Below are 22,684 nucleotides of genomic sequence, written 5' to 3'. Positions count from 1 at the left end.
ACTTTGAAACCTTCCATGGCACCTCACTTGAAAAGTGCACCTCTCTTAGCCTTATAAAGTCTCGCACCATCTTGCCACTCATGGACACATCAAGTTAGATTATGGTCTCTTAAGAACAGTTCCAAGTCACAACTTTCTGCCTCTCATAGTTCTTAGAACAACGTCTTACATGCAGTAATTTTCAGTTACTATTCAAGACAGATTTTTTAACTTTAGTCTTTACCCTGTATCATATTTTAGAAGAAACAATATTGACTGATGATTGGATGATATGACAGTATCTACTGATTATATAAATGAATCATTAAGCATGCAATAAATAGCCATTATTCTTATAAGTTATGTCTACATTAACATTTTTTCACGCTAGTCAACTATTGTTTGTATGATCTTATGACTTTATGGTGATTTAAAAAAAATCGTTAAAAATGATCATTAGTGGGGCGCCTGGCTGGCTCCGTCAGAGGAGCATGCAACTCTTGATCTCAGGGTTGTGAGTTCAAGCCCCATGTTAGGCATAGCGATTACTTAAGTAAATAAAACTTTTTAAAAAAAATGGTCATTAGTGGTGTTGATTTTAGTAAATTAACAAATTTAAGTAACAGTGATATTTTTGAATCTGAGTTTATGTTTGTTATAATTATTTTTTAAAATAATTTTACTAGATCTACCTTCATAATTTCACAAGCAGTTTTGCTTTTTTTTTTTCAATTGCAAAGACAGAACTTTATTTCCTCGGTAGCTTCATTTAGCTCATCGGTTGCCAGCTTCCTGACTCACAGTGTTATCATTTTTACACTTTGACCATTGCAAAAACCCCAGTTGGAATTTTTGTATCTTTTGCAGGTTCTTGATTCCACGATTTTGCTCTTTTATCATTCTCTCCATCTAGAATACTCTCTTGTCTTCCCTTAACTTCAAAGCTAAGTCCCAGTTTCACATGCCCTGTGCAGTCTTTCCTGACCACTGTAATCCACAGTGGTTTCTCTTTCTTCTGAGTTCCTAGAGCACTCAGTATGTGTGTCACTCATTGTGCATGTTTTCCTTGCACTGTTAAGGCTTCTTGTTAAATGAGCATGTAACCCAGATGTTTCCAAGATTCGGCCTACTCTTTAGTATTAAATAGAATAAATCAAGCTCCCATGGCATATAGCTCTGCTCTCCTGAGAACTCTTGAAATTACTGAGTCTCTCCTCTTGCTCCAAACCTCTACTCCCAGCTCAATTCTTGATCCTCACTCACCATCCTGCCTCCTCCGTTTGCAGTCCTTTCTTAACATCCCTTTTCCCCAAGAAGAAACACCAGCTCTTCCCCTTCATTCCTAAGAGCATCACCAACACAAGGCTGTTCCATGTAATGGACTTCTACTAAACATTTTAGGAATAATGGAGAGTAACAGCACTTAGAACAGGAAGTGATAAAAAGTTCTATATGATCATCAAAATAATTACCAATTATTGAGCAACTAACACGGCCCAGGTTATGCGAAGCATTTTACATACATTATTTTATTTACTATTCACAGCGTCCCTACACCCACTATCACACAGCTGGTAAATTAGAGAACCATCATTCAAGTCCAAGTCTTTCTGGCTCTAGGGACTGCCGTAATCTTTACTGTTCCTAAAGTTCATGGTCCTGAAAGAATCTCTTACTGTACTAGTAGAGTTTGTGGTCACCTATCCATGTTTACTACATTTCTTTTCTCTGCTTCTTATAGAACTTTGATTTTTGTTCAGGAACCCACCTTCTTCAAGTCCCACCCCTGAGAGCTGTATCCTGATTCTTCTTGGCAATTATGGTTGGCAGTGACTGGTGTGGGCATGGGCACCGGATGCATTTTGGCCAGTAAGACATGCAAAGAAATCTTCTGGGTTGGTTCTAGGAAAAGTTTCCTTTGGCCAAAAGAGATACACAAAAAGAGGTAGTCTCTTCCTCTGACGGTTGTGCAAAGGTGACAGGAGGAACTGCTGTGACCAACTTAAAACCGTGAGAGAGTTACCCTGAGGGCAAAGGCAACACAGCACAGGGTGCAGAAAGGAAAGATAGAATAAAACCTGGTGTTTATTGTTGGCCCACCAAAATATTTCATCTTAAACATTCCTACCTCTGTGCTTCCTGCAATTATAGTGTTATTATTTATACCCATTTTGAGTTCGGCTTTCTCTTAGTTATAATGAAAAATATTCTTTTTTTAAAAAAATTTTTATTTATTTATTCATGTGAGAGAGAGAGAGAGGGAGGCAAAGGGAGAAGCAGGCTCCCCCCGTCGGAGCAGGGAGCCTGATGCGAGACTCAATCCCAGGACCCTGGGATCAGGACCTGAGCTGAGGGCAGACACTTAACCAACTGAGCCACCAGGTGCCCAAGAAAAAATACTCTAACGGATACTGTGGCTTCTCTCTCCTAAGACTCCAGCCTACTGCTACTACAAGGATTCACTCTCCCACCATCCGCAGCCTTCTTTGAATCCCAGGCTCCCCAAACCTACTCTCTCTAAAGGTCAAAGAAAACCTCCCCAAATTCTAATGCTTTTACTACAGAGAAAAGTGTTTGTCTCACCTTCACTCATCCAGCCTCCAGGGTCCCCTCCCCACCACTTCATTACCAAAAAGCCCACTTAATGGGTTTTCCTAAAGAATTCTTCCCCAGAGATGAGATGCTAAAAACCGGAGTCATGTGACTTGAGTTTGAATCTCAGTTCCATTTCTTGCTAGCTGTGAAAACTTCAACAAGTTGCTTTAATTTTTCTGAGGCTCAGCTTCTGTCAAAAAGGAATAATAATTGGAGCGTTGTTGTGAAGATCAAATGACATCCACACAATGCCTTCACGATAGTGCCTGACACTTGCAAGCATTCAAGATAAAATGCTGATTGGAAGTAAAGCAAACTAGCTAAGGTAGTCCAAAAAGGAAATTTCCATTCAGTGCTTTAGCTCATAGAATGGAAAGCCTAGGTCAATAACCTGGCTCAGAAAAGCCAAGGACTGGGGCAGACTTAGGGATTCAGATAGCAAGCAGAAAGTGATCTTTTTCGATTTTTCATTCCTCTACTCAAGATTCAAATTCCTGAGAGCAAGCTTCTGATTGGCCTAGCCTGGGTCAGGCCCACCTCTTGGTTTGGTTGAAAAAGTACTTTGGTTAATGGTGCCACGGACCGTCTCCCACAGTGACCCAAAGCAAACTTGGAGTGCTGTCACCAGAATAAGGAGTAAAGTGGAAAACAAACAACCTAACTACATTCATTGGTTACTCCATATTATATTATGTTTATAGGACAAGGATTATGCCTAATCCACTTCATTGCCTAATATCCTATTACAACCATTATCGATGTTAGAGATTTGTTGGTTTTTTATTATGTAATTTGACCTGTAACGCTGATCATTTGTATTTTTAAGGTTTGATCCAAAAAAAAAAAAAACACATGTTCCTTTTTTGGCTTTTTTTAAGTGCAGGAAGTCTGTTAATGATAATTATAAAGGGATATAACAAGGTTGTTTTTGAAGAGTGGGAGCAGTAGACTACAGGTGAGTTTGTTAACCAAAAGATATCACTATTAAAGACAAACAGTAGAAGAAAGCATAAACAACTGGGGAACACTATGGTCAGTCAGCCTATCTTCATTCTTTTCCGAATTTTGCATAGATTTCAGCCCTAGAGGATGAAATAAAAAGGGATCGGAGGAATTGGTGAGAAAACATCTCAATGGTCTAATTGGGTCTTTTTGTTTAATCTTCAGAGGAAGTGCTCTTTGGACCTCAAGCTTGATCAGAAAGAAGGCAAGAGCCTTAGAGAAAGCATTAACTTCACTGTTTATCACTTCTTTTTTTTTTTTTTAAGATTTTATTTATTAATTTGAGAGAGAGAATGAGAGAGAGAGCACGAGACAGGGGAGGGTCAGAGGGAGAAGCAGACTCCCTGCTCCCTGAGCAGGGATCCCGATATGGGACTCGATCCCAGGACTCCAGAATCATGACCTGAGCCGAAGGCAGTCGCTTAACCAACTGAGCCACCCAGGCGCCCTTTATCACTTCTTTTATTCCACATTTTCAACCCCCAGTTCGTGCCCACTTTTCCTCATAAACGTATTTTGTCTGGATCCCAGTCACCTTGTGGCTAAATTGCCACCAAAGTCTCCCAGCAGCTTATTCTTGTTCTATTCTTTTCTGTGAAACCAGAGCACAGGTCAACTTCCTCAAGCATTATTTGGCCTCATGCCTTTCAAATCATACTTAAACTCCCAATCCAGCTGTGAGAGCAATTTGGCTGAGACATCTGTTGCCCCTTTGTTCATCAATGTTGACTCTACAGATCTGATTGGTGAGACAGATGTCCCCCTTCTTCCCTCACTGGTCCCCAGGCACCCCTCCCCCCAAAGCTGTACACATGAAAGTAATGACAAATAAACAGGAAGGGAAGCCATGGTCTTGGGTAAGCTTGGGTAAGAGGAGAGGAAGGGCTTGGGACCAAGTATCAGAGAACTTCAACATTAAATGGCTAAGTGGTAGAGAGTGAGTTTGGAATGAAGCTGAGAAACAGAAGTCAGGGAGGTCAGAGGAAAACCAGGAAAAACAATTGTGGAAGCTAGGAAAGAGAGGGCCTCAAAAGCTAGAAAGGTCCTCAAAAGCTAGAGAGGTCATAAACAAAATGTGGTAGATACATATACAATGGAATATTATTCAGCCTTAAAAAGGAAGGAAATTCTGACTCATGCTACAGGTTGAGGACATTATGCTAAGTGAAACAAGCCAGTCACAAAAGGACAAATCCTGTATGATTCCACTTACATGAAGTACCTAGAGTCAGATTCATAGAGACAGAACATAGAATGGTGGTTACCAAGTTCTGGGGAGGACAGACGGGGGTTATTGTTTAATGGGTATAGAGTTTCCTTTTTGTGAGATAAAAAGAGTGCTGTGGATGGACAGTAGTGATGGTTGCACGACAATATGAACGTACTTAATGCCACTGAGCTGTACACTTAAAGGTAGTTGAGATGGTGAATTTTGTATTATCCATCTTTTTTTTCTGTGTTATGTGTGTTTTAGCATGTTTTTTATTTAAAAAGGAGAGAGGTCAACAGTCAGATACTACTGAAAGGGCAGGTATAAGGAGAACTAAAATGTCCCCTGTGTTTAGTGTCTTGGAGACTGCTGGTAATAAGAGCTAGGAAGGATCCTGCCCATAGTCTGGGTGACTTCAATATCCACACATAAATATCCATGCATATTTTCTGGCTCATAACTGACTTTTTAGTAAAAGCAAGTCAAGATAGACTCAGGCCCTCTCTGGTTCCACGGCTCACCTCCTTCCCCTCTCCCCGCCCTCATTTTGTACATTTCTTTCTCCCTGGTCTCCTCTCTGTGGCTTTCATACACATTTCACCATTTTCTGCATAAAACTTAACAGGACTTACATGTCCTGCTTCCTGGGTAGACTACTTATGCCTCCTCTCTGCCAGCCTGTATTTCTTCCCTTGCTTCCAAATAGTAGCTAAACACTTCCCTCCTCCAAAGTCTTTTCCTAGATTAACTAACTCCATTTGGCTTCAAAAATTCTTATTCACCATTGTCTTCAACTCCATTATCCACCATAATTTTTTTCTTATAAAGAATGGAAAAATGCCATTTGTCATTCCTTTAACAATTACATACTAATTTAGTATTTCATAAATATTAATAGAGCCTCTACTCCATTCCAGGTATTGTGATAGTTGCTAGAGATACAGCCTCTGCCCTCAAACAGCTCATAGTCAGTGGGGGAGGATTTATCTTCTCCTGGGCTTTGTACAGAGAAGTTTTTGTCTGGAGCTTAAATTTAAAAATGTAAATAGTCAAAAAATAGGGCACCTGGGTGGCTCAATCGTTAAGCGTCTGCCTTAGGCTCAGGTCATGATCCCAGGGTCCTTGGATCGAGTCCCACATCGGGCTCTCTGCTCTGCGGGAAGCCTGCTTCTCCCTCTCCCACTCCCCCTGCTTGTGTTCCTGCTCTCGCTGTGTCTCTCTCTGTCAAATAAATAAACAAAATCTTTAAAAAAATAAATAAATAGTCAAAAAATATATCTATAGAAAGATTTATAACTATTTTGGGAAACAATATAGTTTTACAATTACAATAGGAACTTCTTCCCGTTCCTGATAAATTATGTATGCTATAAATTTACCACTCCGGCCTTGTTATATGCCTACAGCATAACTTCTACAGCAGAACCTTCTCAGCTCCCCTACACACACTGTATGTTGCAATAAGACTGAATTAGTTTATTTTCCCATTTCTAAAATGCAACTGATGATTATAAGGCATACCATCAATTAAATAACATTTTAGACAACAAAAGATACAACTATAGTATATTCAGATAGTAATCGTAAGACTCATGCCAATTACACCAAATTGGATATGTTAAAACGGAAGGAGGAAGTAGGGAGGATGAAGTGTACATCTTAAGTTCAAAGATACACAGTGTTTGTTGCTCTCAGAAAATGTTTTGCATTTCCCAGGCTCCAAATATTTGCTTATGCTTTTCCTCCTGTTTGAACATCTCTCGTTTCTCTACCTTTACCTACAACTTATCCAGTTCTTCGGGATACCTTCCTTCCTCTCATGAAAACTGTCCTGATATTGCCAAGCAAATGGGATCTTTTGTTTGTTCATCGGTTCATTCAACAAATATATATTGAACGTCTGCTATATTTTAGGCACTTTTTTTTTAAGATTTTATTTATTTATTTGAGAGAGAGAGAGAAAGATCGCGCCCGAGCACATAAGCAGCGGGGAGGGGCAGAGGGAGAGGGAGAAGCAGACTCCTCCTTGAGCAGGGAGCCTGATGTGGAGCCCCAGGACCTTGAGACCATGACCTGAGCCAAAGGCAGGAGCTTAACCAATTGAGACACCCAGGCGCCCTTGTTTTAGGCACTGTTCTAGGCATCAGGGATTAAATGGAAGACAAGACAAACAAACATAATTTTGTCTTCTCTGGGGCTTATATTCTACATGGGGAGACAAATAAAAATCAAAACTAACAACTAAATGAAATAATCATAAACTGTAATAAGTACTATGAAGAAAAACAACAATAAACAAGGAGCTGAGATAAATTATAGAGAGAAGTCTCCTCGATGATGGGTGGCCAAGGAAGGCCTCTACAAAGAGGTAAAACCATAAGCTGAGATCTCAAGGGAGAGGAGAAATTGTCCATATTGTGTAGGGGGAAGAGCATTCCAGGTTCAAGAAATAACATGTGCAAAAGCCATGAGGTAGGGTTGAGTTTGATGTGTTTAAGGAATAGACCTTGCCTTCCTTTGAACCTCCAGAGCATTTTATATCTTCCTTTGGGGTTTACACTAGTCTCCCTTGATCCTAGTTCTTGTTATAATTTTCTTATTCTCATTCCCATGCCTTATGAATTAGTAAATTCTTGAGGGCAAGGATTGAGTTTAATTTATCTATGTGTTCCTTTACAGTGCCGAGGACAGTATTGTGCACAAATTAGATGCTCAGTAACTATTTTTTTAATTCCATAAGACTACAAATTTGGGACAATTTACTGAGTCCATTATATAATTTTTTACTAACCTACATTTTAATAGAATAGTTTGGGTTTTTACCAAAGGCTGCTATACCAGCCATATTAAATTCTTGACAGTGTTTGCCGTAAAATGTTATTGAGAACATTATTCAGTATATTACCTAATGTACCCTCTATAAGTTCCTTTTGGAATTCAGAGTGAGCAAAATTTTACTTCTGAACTAGTTTGCCTCTTCCCTTCTGAAACCAAGATTTATATAATGGATTATGTTTCACCTTACTGTTATGAGAGCTAAAAAATTAAAAATGAATCCAACTATTTAATTTGAACAATTAAAACAATGTTTATCTATATGATTCTAATATTTGTATTTTTCTCAGATTCTGACTTTTCTCCTTAAAATGAATAATACCACAGTTTGCCACGTGCTGTGCCAAGCGCTTTACATGAATTATCTCATTTAATCTTTACCATAATCTTGAGTTTTACAGATGAAAAACTGAGGTTTCAAATAATGTCAAACAGATTGTAGGTCCTCGAGCTTTTACAGAATCCAGGCAGTCTGACTTTTCCACTGGGCTATATTTTTATGTCATATGGGGTATTAATGTAAGTCTCTTAAACTAATTTTGGGAAAGAAAAGGAGAAAAATATTTGTGTATGCTTACATGTACATATGTATATTTACATAAGTATATGTAACTGAATTAAAATATAATTGAAGTTTTAATTGAATTAACAAATGAAATACAGATGTTGATGACCTATCTCACACACTATTATATTTGGTGGTCATAATGAAACATACCAAGAATCCACTAACCCTTTGATTATTTGGTATAGGTGAGTAGGAGGACCTAAATGACAGAGATTTTTTTTTAATATTTTATTTATTTATTTGACAGAGAGAGAGACACAGCAAGAGAGGGGACACAAGCAGGGGGAATGGGAGAGGGAGAAGCAGGCCTCCCGCTGAGCAGGGAGCCCGATACGGGGCTTGAACCCAGGACCCTGGGATCATGACCTGAGCTGAAGGCAGATGCTTAACGACTGAGCCACCCAGGCGCCCCTGACAGAGAACTTTTTTTATGCGGTTTGAATACACAATTAAATTTAGGATGTTAGAAATTTTATTTCAAAATGTCATCAGAACATGAGTTCGTATAAAGAATCCCGCAAACTTTCAAGTTCAAAACATGGCCCAGCACACTGCAACAAATTTCAGAGTGGGAGTTCCCAGCTACACTGCAGTAAAATTCTCTTAGATAAGATTTGCCATGTTTTAATATAAAATTGGTTCCCATCAGGGAATTGGATCATGGGTTCCTGGCTTTCAAACACTCCAGTTGAGCCCATCAGGAGAACTTTACACTTAAATACTGTATTCTCTGTCAGCCAAGATTGCTTTTGCATTTTTATAGAAATATTTATAGACAGAAAGGAATTATTGGCATTTATTCCCAAGGCAAATGCTATCTTTTAGGGCAGTATTGAAGGCTATCTTTTTTTCGCTCATGACAAGAGTTTACATGGGCACTAGTAAGAAAATGGGGCTATTAATATATTGAGAATTGAAAAAAATTGCCAGCAAAATTTGTTTCCCTTCACCAAAGCTACAGAGGCGAGAAAGCTCAGTAGGAGAACCTGTTTCAGGAACAAACAAAGCCACAGAAGGAAATCCTCCCAGGGCATTAGGACTCCTTTAGTGAGAGCAATAGCTTTTCATTTGCAGAAAGAACAGGTGTTTCCCCAGGAAAAACAAAAAACAAAAAACAAAAAAAACGCAGTCACCTTGCTGAGCCAATATATGATGGAAACTGGAGAATAACTCAAGACAAAGGTAGAATACCCACACATCTAGTGCAGAGTATATTTTGCTTATCTGTCACTAAAATCGCTTATTTGTTACTAAGCTTACCTGGTAATATTATTGGGAGCTTGGGGAGGGGGAAAGAATTGTTTGCAACTGAGATGAAAATATCACTCTTTTCTCTTTCATTTTGGAAGGATTAATGGAAAAGGCACAAATTGACTCCACCATATCATTAAAGTGGTCAGGAATCGAATGAACAAATTCTAGTATGGCCAAGGGAAGCGGAAAAAAATATGCTCTCTAAAGATAAGAAAATGACCTGCTTAAGATGGTTGCAAAAAGACTCAAGAGATCTAAGGGGCCGAATGTGTGCACAAGTCAGCACCACCAAGGGCTGCACAAGTCAGGCACGTGCTGTCAAAACAAAGGGTTGCCATGCGGGAATTCCAGGATGGTTTTGCCCATTGTCAACTATGTTGTTAATGGGATGGGGGCTGAGGGAGTAACCAGTTGATTATGTCTAAATATTTCTCCTGCAGCAGGCTTTCAACAAGTTGCTCTAACACACCACCAACTCAATGTGGTGAGTCTTTTAAAACCTCATTCATTATTCTATCAGTCAACTGACATTTACTGGGTGCCCGCTAACTGCCAGGCACTGTGCTGGGCTGAGAGGATACAGGGGTAAATAAAGGAAGGAATTTAGAGAAGGGGATGGTGTGAGCAGGTCTCAGAAAAATTGTTTCATACTGCTCAAACCCCCAGGAGCTTGTTTGAAAAGAAAGAGACTTCTTAGCTTCTCATGGAACATTTTAAGGACCTGGATTGTGAATTGGGACTCCATTCCTCATAAACACACACTATGGAGCTTGAGTCACAGATCAGAAGACTCTTCGGGAATACAGATTTACAGCAAAGAGAGCTAGATTTGTTTGTAAAATAGTACCTTCTCCAAAGACACTTCTATTCATTTCTCTTTAAATTAATCCCTCCCCCCACGGATATCCCATATCTCCCCTTCAGCTAAGAATTCTGCTTACTCCACTTATACTTATTTTCTCATCTACATCCCTGATTCCTTTACATCTGTGTAGTCTGGGAGGTAAAGAGACCTGGGTTCGAATTATAACTCAGCCACTAGCTGTGTGATATCAAACAAGTTGCTTGTCATTTCTGTGTTTCTAATTCCTCATCAATAAAATAAGGGCAATAATAGCACTTGTCTTACAGGATTATTATGAAAATAAAACGAGATAGTATATGCAAAACAGCTAGCCCAATTAGTTATGGTTAACATAACGGTTATATTCCGAAAGTAAGTATCTGCTCTCATATCCAAGTGGCATATAATCTTCTTGAGTTCTGCAAGTCTCATTTTTTTTCCAATATTGTTTTGTTTTAATATGTAACTCATAGTCTAAAACTAATATAATAGCATTATGGAAAATTTGAAAATTAGAAGGAAAGAAGCAATAACTCTTAAACTCTCCTAATACAATCATTAAAAATTAAAATTATTCCTGATGTTAAATTTACAGGTATCTGCTTATATGCCATCTAGCTGGAATTGAAAGAAAAAAAGTACTGCTAAGCATGGCATCCTTTGGTTTTATATGCATTGCTCTGTTGCTATGGGATGTGAAAGCCGGATTGCTTACTGTGCATGATGATTCTGGCTCACGGCTACTGGAAGGTAGAGAGCTGAAAAAACACCTTTATGTCTCTCTACTCTGAAAATACCTAAGACCATGAAGTGCTTTTGTTGTTGTTATTTGTTTTGTTTTGTTTTGTTTTAAGAAGACTCAATTTGGAAATGCTGGAATTTCCTAAAAGCTTGCATTTCTCCCAACACTCCTGTATAAAGGCTTCTAATTGCATTACTAGACAAAAGAAGCCACAGACAAGCCTTGGGTTTTTAAATGGTCAAGTTAAATTATAGCTTGGAATAAAGGAATAATAAGGAACCAGTGTCTTTGCAAAACTACATACTCTTCTCTGGATTTACTAACATTTTGTCTGTTACTTTGAATCAGAATATGGAGGAATTTGCGATTACGTCATTCTCTTCTTCAGCAAGGTGCCGGTCATTTTCTGTTGTTTATCTGTCAAATATGTGTTGAAAAAAAATTTTAAATAATTTTATTTTATAAGCCCCTTTTGGGAACCTCAAAAACCCCGAATTACCTGGGACGGTAGAGTTACTTCTTCAAGTAAAAACTAGGATTGCAAACAAAATTTCAGAATTATGGTGTGCATGCAGTGTTTGGCAACACATCTGGTTTTTCTGCTTTGATGAAGAAAGAAGCTCAACACATCACCATGAGTCACGGCTTTCTACATCACCTCGCGTAGGCATCAAAGCCCTTGCCAGTGGAGCTGAAGAAGTTTGCTTATTGCTGCAGAAGTCGTCAATTTCTCCAGCCCTTTTGACTCACAGGGATTTAAGGAGATTTTTGTCAACAAATGGAAGCAGAATATGAAGTTATTCATTGAAATTCACTCCTAAAATAATCCCATAGGAAAGAAGTTATTTGTGGCTTTAATATATTTGATCATGTGAATAAGGTAAGGCTTTTTTTTGGCATGAGATCCTGAGGATGACATTTTGAAACCCCCCCCCACACACACAGAGAACCCCGAAAGTTCTTTTGGCCAAGTTACTACTATGGGAGAAGGGATTGGAAACAGACATATACTGTTGTCTGCATGTTATCCCTTTCCCATACTGGAGGAGAGTCTCCTGGCTCCATTCAAGAGTGATGAAACCAGTCAATTTCTCACAAGGTAGAATGTACAGATACCTGGAAACACTACAGAACTTCTCCAAAGGTTAATTATGCTCACTGGATTTTAAAATTGAAATCGAGGGGCGCCTGGGTGGCTCAGATGGTTAAGCGTCTGCCTTTGGCTCAGGTCATGATCCCAGGGTCCTGGGATCGAGCCCCACATCAGGCTCCTGGCTCCGCGGGGAGCCCACTTCTCCCTCTCCCTCTGCCTCTCCCCCTGCTCATGCTCTCTTTCTCTCTCTCTCTCTCTCTCTCTCTCTCTCTGTATCTCAAATGAATAAATAAAATCTTAAAAAAATAGTAAAATAAAATTGAAATTGATTTTAACCACGTTCTTACTGACATATGTATCACTGATAATGCAGACCCTGCAAAAATGACTAAATTCACTGACCTGAAGATGGAGGAAATGATACAGCTATTAGCTTGAAGAGTTATAGAGAAATCCAGTATGTCTTGACATAACCTATCCATTTTCTACAACCCACTTTGTTAATCGGGGCTTTCTTTCACTTGTTGCTATCAAAATTAAGAGTCAAAATTGATAGGATGTCATTAATGAGAAACATATTGTGACGTAAAGGTTACTCTAAAATTTCTTCTCAAGTCCAATGATGGCAGCCGTGTGTCATTTAAATTTGCTTTGGGGAAGAATTTAAATTTTGGTTTTATGTATTTGCACACTGCATTTATTTCAATTACTTCATTTATGTGAATAAACAAGAGTGAGAGATGGAAGAATTTTTGTAAGTTTTTTCTGTGTGAAGGGAATCAATTTCCAACGTAGTAAAATAGTCTGCCAAATTTGAGGGGATACTGATGTGTGTTTTTGTAGAAAATTATCCTTTTCTATCAGATCAAAGAGGTGAGAATGATTCCCCCCTCCAAAAAAGTGGTTAAGAACCATGGATCTAATACAACCACTTCACTTTACAGTGAGTAAGTGGAGACTCCAGAAGTGAATTATTTGTCCAAGTTCACACAGCTACTAAGTGTTAAAAAATACAGTTTGAGCCTAGATCTCCGAGGCCACTATACTATGTTGCCATTATGTTTCTTCAGTAAGACATCCCACAGTCATACAAGAAAGTTCTTTGGAACCAAACCAAACCTAACCTAATCAAACCAAAACAAAAAATAAACACACCACCAACAACAAACCTCTGTGAAAATGAAAACTTTTGTTCCAAAGGCCTTACTACCAGACTTTCCCAACCTTGACTTCCTACCTGTCTAGACCTGCACTGATTGTCAGCTGCTTGGAAAATCCGTCTGCCACCTACCCCATCTTGTTCCTGCTTGTTTTTCTTCTTTGATGACATGTCCTGGTTTCAAATCTACTAGCAGACTTAACCATCTTAAAAAAATAGCCCCAGCCTTCACCCAGGTGTGTCTCTATTCTCTAGATTCAAACCCTGGTTTTTCCTGTTATGTCATTTTTCCATTGTCTGAACTCTGTCTATAACACTGCCTTAGTCCATTCGGGCTGCTCTAACAGAATAACATAAACTGCATGGCTTATAAACAACAGAAATTTATTTTGCACCGTTCTGGTGGCTGGAAGTCCAAGATAAAGGCACTGACAAACTCAGTGTCTAGTGAGAGCCCAGTTTTTGGTTCATAGTCAGCCATCTTCTGGCTGTCTTCACAAGGCAGAAAGGATGAGGGAGTTCTCTGGGGTCTCTTTTATAAGAGCATGAAACCCATTCATGAAGGCCTCACTCTCATGACCTAGTCACTTACCAAAAGTCTTACCTCCTGGAGGGCCTGGGTGGCTCAGTCGTTAAGCGTCTGCCTTCAGCTCAGGTCATGATCCCAGGGTTCCGGGATCAAGCCCCGCATCGGGCTCTCTGCTCCGTGGGAAGCCTGCTTCTCCCTCTCCCGCTCCCCCTGCTTGTGTTCCCTCTCTCGCTGTGTCTCTCCCTGTCAAATAAATAAATAAAATCTTTAAAAAACAAGGTCTCACTAGGCCTAATACCGTCACATTGGGGATTAGGATGTAACATATGAATCTGAGGAGGGGGGAGATGTAAACATTCAGTCTATAGCAAACAGCTTTTACTAGAGTTTAGTGAATTCTGTAGTGGCTATCTTGTGGCAGTACGCTGAAATGGACCCTTTGCTTGAAGAAGAAAAAAAGACGGAAATGTTAATTTAAAGCCTTTTCATCTTCAAGAATATGAAAGTCACATATTTTTCTCATTTAATTTAATGAAGTATCTTTTTTGTAATATGAATTATTTTGAGTTCAAGAACTTTTCTTAAGTTGCTAATCAAAACAGAGTTGAGGGCGCCCGGGTGGCTCAGTTGGTTAAGCGACTGCCTTTGCCTCAGGTCATGATCCTGGAGTCCCGGGATCAAATCCCACATCGGGCTCCCTGCTCGGCAGGGAGTCTGCTTCTCCCTCTGACCCTCCTCCCTCTCATGCTCTCTTTCTCTCTCATTCTCTCTCTCAAATAAATAAATAAATAAAATCTTAAAAAAAAAAACAGAGTTGAAATTTTGACTCTCAATCTGTGGTTGCTATCTGCCACTTTGAAGATGAGGTAGGCCGTCTGAATTAAGTCTGCTTCTAGTACAGGAACAAAATGCCACCAATGTCAGTATCAGTATGGTAGTATGGTAGTGAGAGCTGTGGAAGCATGCTTCTGGTCCCTACAACCACTCCGCAAACTAGAATGTGTCATCTCAGTTTGTAGATGAGGAAACCGAGGTCGAACAGGCTGACTCATTAAGAGTATATACTGTTAAAAAATGGCAGAGTCATGCTCTCCAGGTCATGATCTCGGGGTTGTGAGATTGAGCCCCGTGTCCAGCTCTGTTCTGGGTGTGGAGCCAGCTTAAGATTCTCTCTCTCCCTCTCCTTTTGCCCCTTCCCCCGCAAAAGTGGCAGAGCCACTTATTACTATGTTACCAAGAGTAAATATTTTTTTTAAGATTTTATTTATTTATTTGAGTGAGAGAGAGAGAGCAGGAGCAGGGGCAGAGGGAGAGAGAGAGAGAAGCAGACTCCCCACTGAGCAGGGAGCCTGGTGCTGGGCTGGCTCCCAGGACCCTGGGATCATGACCTGAGCTGAAGCCAGATGCTTAACTGACTGAGCCTCGCCCAGGGGCCCCCAGAGTAAATATTTTTTAAAAATTCATACCAAGCCCAATTTTTAGGCACAACCTCTCTTATCACTAAGAGATGAATGTAGTTTAGAGGTAGTTCAGAAAAAGTGTCTGCCTACTGCTGGGAACCCCAAACACTTTTGTTGGTCCCCAGTCCAATTTCCAGCCTCTGCAAATGGGAACCCCTGAGGCTGGAATAGCAGGAGGTGAAGTCTGGGCAGGGGACTTGAAAGGAGCAACTGAAACAGAGGTCCTATCTAGAAAGTCAACAGTATCCAGGGCAAAATATGGCAGAGGCAGCCTCACTTCGTGCAGACTCAGCAGCCTGAAAGCATGGTGGTCACCAGCGATGGAGAAGAGTAATTAAAGGATGCCGGTGGCTAGTGAGTGGGCAGGAGCACAAGAGAGGCACCCCTCCCTGCAGCAACCCCCAGACACACTCTGGGGAAGATTTTGCAGAGAAGGGGGGAGGGCCCATGAAGCACAAGTTACGGAGGGTTGGACGGCCGACAAATAGGTTAATCATGAAGACAACAGGAACAAGTGTTTATGATAATGATAAGTTGAGAACATGATATAAAACTACCTGTAAACTATTAAAACATATATGAACATGAAATAAAGGCTGGAAAGAAATACTTCAACATGATAAAGGTCACTGTGTTGTGATTGAAGAGGTATGGGTGATTTTCTTTCTTTTCTAAATCTTTGTAATATCATTATAATTTTTAAAGAGTTTTTACCAAAAAAAATAGTGGGTGAAGAGAACATTTCATTAACAGTTTTATATTCTATAAGAAAAAGAGAAAGTTCTTAAAAACATTAATAATTTTTTTCTTCCATTCTTCTTAATCATCTTTTCAGAGTCTACCTCAATCTGCCTCTCATTCCCATTTGTTGTGTGTTTCAAATGAAACAGATTTCACCCCCTCAGGCTCAGTTATGATATAGTGCGAGCCTGTTGTGTTTTACTGGCTTAGGTGTCACTCGTGCGAGCCATACAGACGTGCCTAACTCTGAGCTGGAAGTACATGACTTGCAAAAAAAAAAGCTGAGGCATCCAATTTATAAGACCGCAGAAGGCATGAATCAGATACAAAAGGACAGTGTTTCTCGGGTGAAGAAATAGAAAAAAACTTAGATGCCAAACATTGGGAGTGAGGTTGTTTTATTGTATTTTATGTTATTTTGATTTAAATTTTACTTAGTTAACATAGAGTGCAATATTGGTTTCTGGAGTAGAATTCAGTGATTCATCACTTACATAAAACACCCAGTGCTCATCACAAAAAGTGCCCTCCTTAATACCCTTCAGCCATCTATCCCATCCCCCCACCCATCTCCCTCCATCAACCTTCAGCGTGTTCTCTATCATTAAATGTCTCTTATGGTTTATTTCCCTCTCTCCCTTTCCCTGCCCCTTCCCATATGTTCATCTGTTTTGTTTCTTAAATGCCACATATGAGTGAGATCATATGATATTTGTCTTTCTCTGACTTATTTCACTTAGCATAATACACTCTAGTTCTATCCACATCATTGCAAATGGCTAGATATCATTCTTTTTTTTAAGATTTATTTATTTATTTGAGAGAGAGAATGAGTAGGGAGAGTGGGAGAGGGAGAGGGAGAAGCAGAGTCCCCAGATGAGCAGGGAGCCTGATAGGGGGCTGGATCCCAGGATGCTGGGATCATGACTTGAGCTGAAGGCAGACACTTAACCGACTGAGCCACCCAGGTGCCCTCATTCTCTCTCTCTTTTTTTTAAGATTTATTTATTTGAGAGTGAGAGAGTGAGAGAGCACAAGCAGACAGAGGAGTAGAGGGAGAAGGAGAAGCAGGCTCCCAGCTGAGCAGGGAGTCCAATGTGGGGCTCGATCCCAGGACCCTGGGATCATGACCTGAGCCGAAGGCAGATGCTTAACTAACTGAGCCACGCAGGTGCCCTGAGTGAGGTTGTTTTAGATGAAGAAGTTGGAACCTTGATTCTAGGAAAAGGAAATAGATTACTTCACATTTATGGGCTTACGAGATAAACAAAAATTAAATTTATCTCCAAAGATTATTTTAAAGTAAATTTGTTAAGGATTTATAGCATATCTCTGTTGTGAAATAAAATGTTTAACCTTTCTAATGAAAGTTTACTACTGATCTTAATCTTGCTATACATAAACACTAAACCCAAATTTTATGTGACTCCGCAGACATAACTATGTCATTAATTCTTCAACAATAAGGGCCTAAGCAGTGAACTAAATCTAGATTTGGTAACTTAAAATTTTAGTTTTCATAGTACCACCTTGCATCCAAGATTCATAAAGAATGGCATAGCCCATCTACAATTTGGCAAAGGATTAGAGGTTATTTCAAAATGTCCTGATTTCTTTTTTCCATTATCTGTTTATAAAAACCACTCGTGTAAAGAGAGACACCTGGGGGCACCTGGATGGCTCAGTCAGTTGAGCATCTGACTCTTAATTTCAGCTCAGGTCCTGATCTCAGGATTGTGAGATTGAGCCCCGTGGCATCAAGCCCCATGTGGAGCCCCATGTGAGGCTCTGTGTTCTCCTTCTGTCCCGCCCCCCCTTCCTCTCTAAAAAAAAAAAAGAGAGAGAGAGAGACACACCTGCCTTTTGTCTCCATGCATAATAGATTCATTGCTTTTTGAAACCAGATTACCATTAATAACGAATTACTATTAATAAACAATAGGCATTTAAAATAAATGTATCAAAAGCTATAGAAGGAGTAGAGATAACCTGCCTACCCTGCACATTCTGCCCAGTGCTAGAATATCGGGTCAAACCACATGTTGTGCATTCTGAGGCCAGGGATTACCACTTAATCCACCTCCTTGATAGCACTCAATGCTAGATTCCTAATTAGTCACCAATCAGTACTTGTTGACTTTTATAAGCCGTATTACTTGCCTGTTCCCTCGACTTCTTCCAGCTAGAGGTCCTCCTCTTCCTCTGAGCAGCATATTCAGACTATATTTATCTTATGCCCTTAGTTTTTCTGAGTTATGAGGACAGAGACATTGTCTGTTATCCTTCTATTCCTTACAGTGCCTGGTACGTGTGGACAACAAACAGGTATTGGTTGGAGGAATATTTAAATGAAATGATATTTGAAAAGTAAATAAGAGGGTTGGAGGACTTCTAGCTCCATACCCTAAAATTGCTTGAGTATCTCTGATAAAATACATTGAGGTTTATATTTGTACTTGTAAATATAAAGTATAGAAAGTGGATAAATAAGAATCTGTACTCGTGAGTTTTGTTCCCCTTACAAGGAAATCTTTACACATCACAGACTACATGTGTTTTATTCATAATGCTATTACTGGCCCTTCACATTCTGAATGTGAAGTAATACTTATGACGAATAATACTCTAGGATATAAGCCATCTAATTTTTTTCTAACTGGGGCGGCTAATCTGGCAAAAATGTTTGTCTCCATTCCTTTTTTTCTAAATATTGTGGTTTCTCTTAGAAAACAGATTATTTCTCTTGAGCATTATAAACTTAGATCTCTGCCTTCCTAGATGCATTTTCATCAAAGTATTTTCCCATGACTTTTATAGTCATGGTGTGCGAGAGTGGAAGGAAGAACATTAACATTTTTTTATTGCCAGTTAAGTGGCAAGTATTGTATTAGGCAACTTTATATTTGGTGCCTTGATCAATCCTCATGAAAGAGCCTATGAGTATGCCATTTTACAGATGAAGAAATCAAAGCTTAGAAAGATTAACCCTCTTTCTCATTGTCTTATAACCAACAGTGGAGCTATGATTTAAACCTGGGTTCATTTCACTTTGAATCCTATAGTCTTTCTTTTTTTAAAAAATAAATAAGTAACTTATTTATTTATAAAACAATTTATTTATTTAAGCAATCTCTACACCCAGTGTGGGGCTTGAAGTCACGACCCTGACATCAAGAGTTGTACGCTCAAAAAAAAAAAGAAAAAAAAAAAGAGTTGTACGCTCCTCCAGCTGAGCCAGCCAGGCACCCATGAATCCTATAGTCTTTCTACTGAATCTGTGAACATTAATGCAAAGTAAGAGAAGGCTGGAATATTTTACTTCACTCTACCTAATAGTGGATAGAAGGTAGTAAAGGAAGGAAGCATAAATGTACACACAGAGGTACCTGCCTAATAATTGGTTTAAGGTGATTTAAATTATCCAAAGATGTAAAATATCATTTTGAACAGGCTACATTATTAAAATTTTTTATCATTATGAAAAAATTATCTTTTAAACAACAAAAGCAGCCTTTGTAAAATGTCTTTGCATTTCTAGGTGTGTAAGAGTTAATACTGCAATATTTAGCACTTCTGATGCCTTCCAATCAAACCAGAATTTTAAGAGAGGTAATTGTTATAAGCTCTAGAAAGCCATTCTAACTGTGATCTACCTAATGACTTTCAGAGTACCCAAAGAACCAGAATGTCCTGACAAGTGGCAAGCTTCTTTCTGCCTAGAGGGAAAGTACCTTTAATTGCTTCTTTCTGCCTAGAGGGGAAAGTACCTTTAATTGCTGACTCAGCCAGTAGAGCATGTGACTCTTAATCTAGGGGTTGTGAGTTCAAGTTCCACATTGGGTGTAGAGCCTACTTTTAAAAAAATAATTAATTAATTAAACAATAATTGCACTGACGATCAACAAAAACCCCAAAAATATTTATAAGTAAACATAGAAATGAATAATATTTCAAACTTTTTGGATTCTTTTCACATTGAGAAGGTGGAAAGAGAAGGGAGTTGATGGGGCGCCTGGGTGGTACAGTTAGTTGAGGTTGAGCATTGGACTCCTGGTTTCAGCTCAGGTTGTGATCTCGAGGTGGTGAGGTGGAGGGGACGTGGAGCCCTGTTTTGAGCTCCCAGCTCAGATGGGAGTCTGCTTAAGACTCTCCCTCTCCCTCTCCCTTGCCCTTCCCCCGCCCCCGTGCATGTTTGTGCTCTCTCTCTCTTTCAAATAAATAAATAAATCTTTTTAAAAAGAGAGAGAAAAGGGGCGCCTGGGTGGCTCAGATGGTTAAGCGTCTGCCTTCGGCTCAGGTCATGATCCCAGGGTCCTGGGATCAAGTCCCGCATCGGGCTCCCTGCTCGGTGGGGAGCCTGCTTCTCCCTCTGCCTCTCTCTCTCTCTCTCTCTCTCTCTCTGTCTGTCTCTCATGAACAAATAAATAAAATCTTTAAAAAAAATAAAAAATAAAAAGAGAGAGAAAGGGAGCTGACATTTACTGAATACTACAGTCTGCTTTGAAGAGATGTTTTGGATTCACCAGGTCAATATTTTATATAGGGTCAAGCAGATATGAGACATGGCTCATTCGGTAATGCCCACTGCTACACTCTTTTTCACCATGGGGAGCAATCTGTCAAGAAAAATATGATCTTGATTATGGCTTTTGTTAACCTCACCTATGAGCCTGTGGCTAGAAACCACCTATGGGTTAAATGGTGTGAATTTTATTTTTTTAAGATTTTATTTATTCATTTGAGACACAGAGATAACAGAGAGAGAGAGATAGCTTGAGCAGGGGGAGAAGCAGGCTCCCCGCTGAGCCAGGAGCCAGACTTGGGGCTCGATTCCAGGACCCTGGGATCATGACCTGAGCCGAAGGCAGACGCTTAACAATCTGAGCCACCTAGGCGCCCCAAATGGTGTGACTTCTATATAGGTAAAGCATTTATAACAATGTTGAAAAATTCAGACTTGTACAGATAGGTAAGATAGTAGTTTCAAATGCCATTAAACAGGACAGTGTTTTGGATCACATTTGCTTTCTCTCTTTTTAACAGTGTTATTTAGGTACAATTAACATATAATGAACGGCACATATTTAAAGCATACAATTTGATGTTTTCACATATGTGTACACTGATGAAGCCATCACCACAATAAAGGAAAAAAGAACATATTTATCATCCCCATGAGTGTCCTCATGCTTTTTTTAATCCTTCCCTCCCCCAGACTCAGGCAACCACTCATCTGCATTTTGTCACTATAGATTCGTTTGCATTTCCTATAATTTTACAAAAATGGAACCATACAATATGTGCATTCTTTCTGATCTGGCTTCTTTTACTCATCATCATTACTCTGGGATTCATCCACATTGTTGCATATGTCAGTAGTTCATTTCCTTTTATTGCCGAGTCCCATGCTGAGCATCAATATACCGCAGTTTGTTTATCCATTTATTCAAGCATTTCCTGCTCTTCTTGGTTGACCCGGCTCTCCTTACTAAAATTACTTTCTCTGATTTGCAATTTCTGATTACACCCTTTGTGATTTTGACTGCCCTGAATCCCTTTCTTCTTACATTTGTTAATAGCACCTTCTGTCCCTTGAACAAGTGCATCTCCTCCACTCCAGGTGGTTTGCTGGGATTCTTCTGATTAGAGGATGGATACATATAACTGAGGTTGAACCAATCAGAGTCCTTCCTCAGAATTTTCTAAATGGATTGCCTTTCCTTTGGGTTAGGCATTATGAGGGCATGGTCCCAGGGATGTCAGTGAGCATGAAAAGAAGCCTGAGGGAATGAGGTTGGCCCACAGAGTGAAGCCCAAGATAAGAGACGAAGTGACTGTGTTCTGAGGCAGACTTCCTAGATCCAGCTGATAATAAAGCCTGCTTATCCCTGACAGTCCACATTTTAATTAAGTGGACAGTAAGATTGCCTTCATTTTTTTTTTCTTTTTTGTAGGGAACCTCTCATCCCATACTCTCAGCACATGTGATTCAGGTGAGGCAAACTCCACCCTGGTTTTAAGGCTGGAGCATATGTGGCCCATCACTCAGTTGCCTTGGTCACAGCGACAGTTCATGGATTCAAGCTGGGCTAATTAGAGCTAATGTTCATGGTTACCGGGATATTGCTCCCTCTTTTCTGGAAGACTTGAACCAGAAAGTACAGAGCTACAAATATTGCAGCCATCTTTTGACCTAATGGGCAGATGAGCCAGGGCTGCCAAAGGCAGAATCAAAAGGAGAAAAACCAGGTCCCAGTGACATTGTGTGGGATGTTGGATAAGATGTCTCTGAAGCCTGTAATACCCCTGGTTTTTGGAGGTCTGTAAACAAAATCCCTTTTCTTTGTAAGTTATTTGAGTGGCTATTCATGTCACTTACATGCAATTTCTGAAAGTTACAGTAGAGATGCTTTATGTTCATTATCTCTTTTAATACAACCTGGCAGGTATGTTACTATCCTAACTTTACATATGGGGAAACTCTTAGTTAAGTAACTTAACAAAATCTTACAGTAGCAAAACTAGGATGCCCATCCAGTCCAACTATTGCAAAGCTCAGTTCCTATGCAATACTGTGTCGGGGCTGGAACCCTGACCTGCTTAGCTTTGTGTTTTTCTCTTCTAGCACATGAAGTTTAACACTGTGAACATCTGTGGCTTCCATATTGCTGAA

The sequence above is a fragment of the Eumetopias jubatus genome, unplaced genomic scaffold (genome assembly GCF_037043125.1).
Source record: "Eumetopias jubatus isolate StellerSeaLion01/CBP00866 unplaced genomic scaffold, mEumJub1_p1.0 scaffold_8, whole genome shotgun sequence".
Classification (NCBI taxonomy): Eukaryota; Metazoa; Chordata; class Mammalia; order Carnivora; family Otariidae; genus Eumetopias; species Eumetopias jubatus.
Note: the sequence above shows the minus strand (reverse complement) of the source record.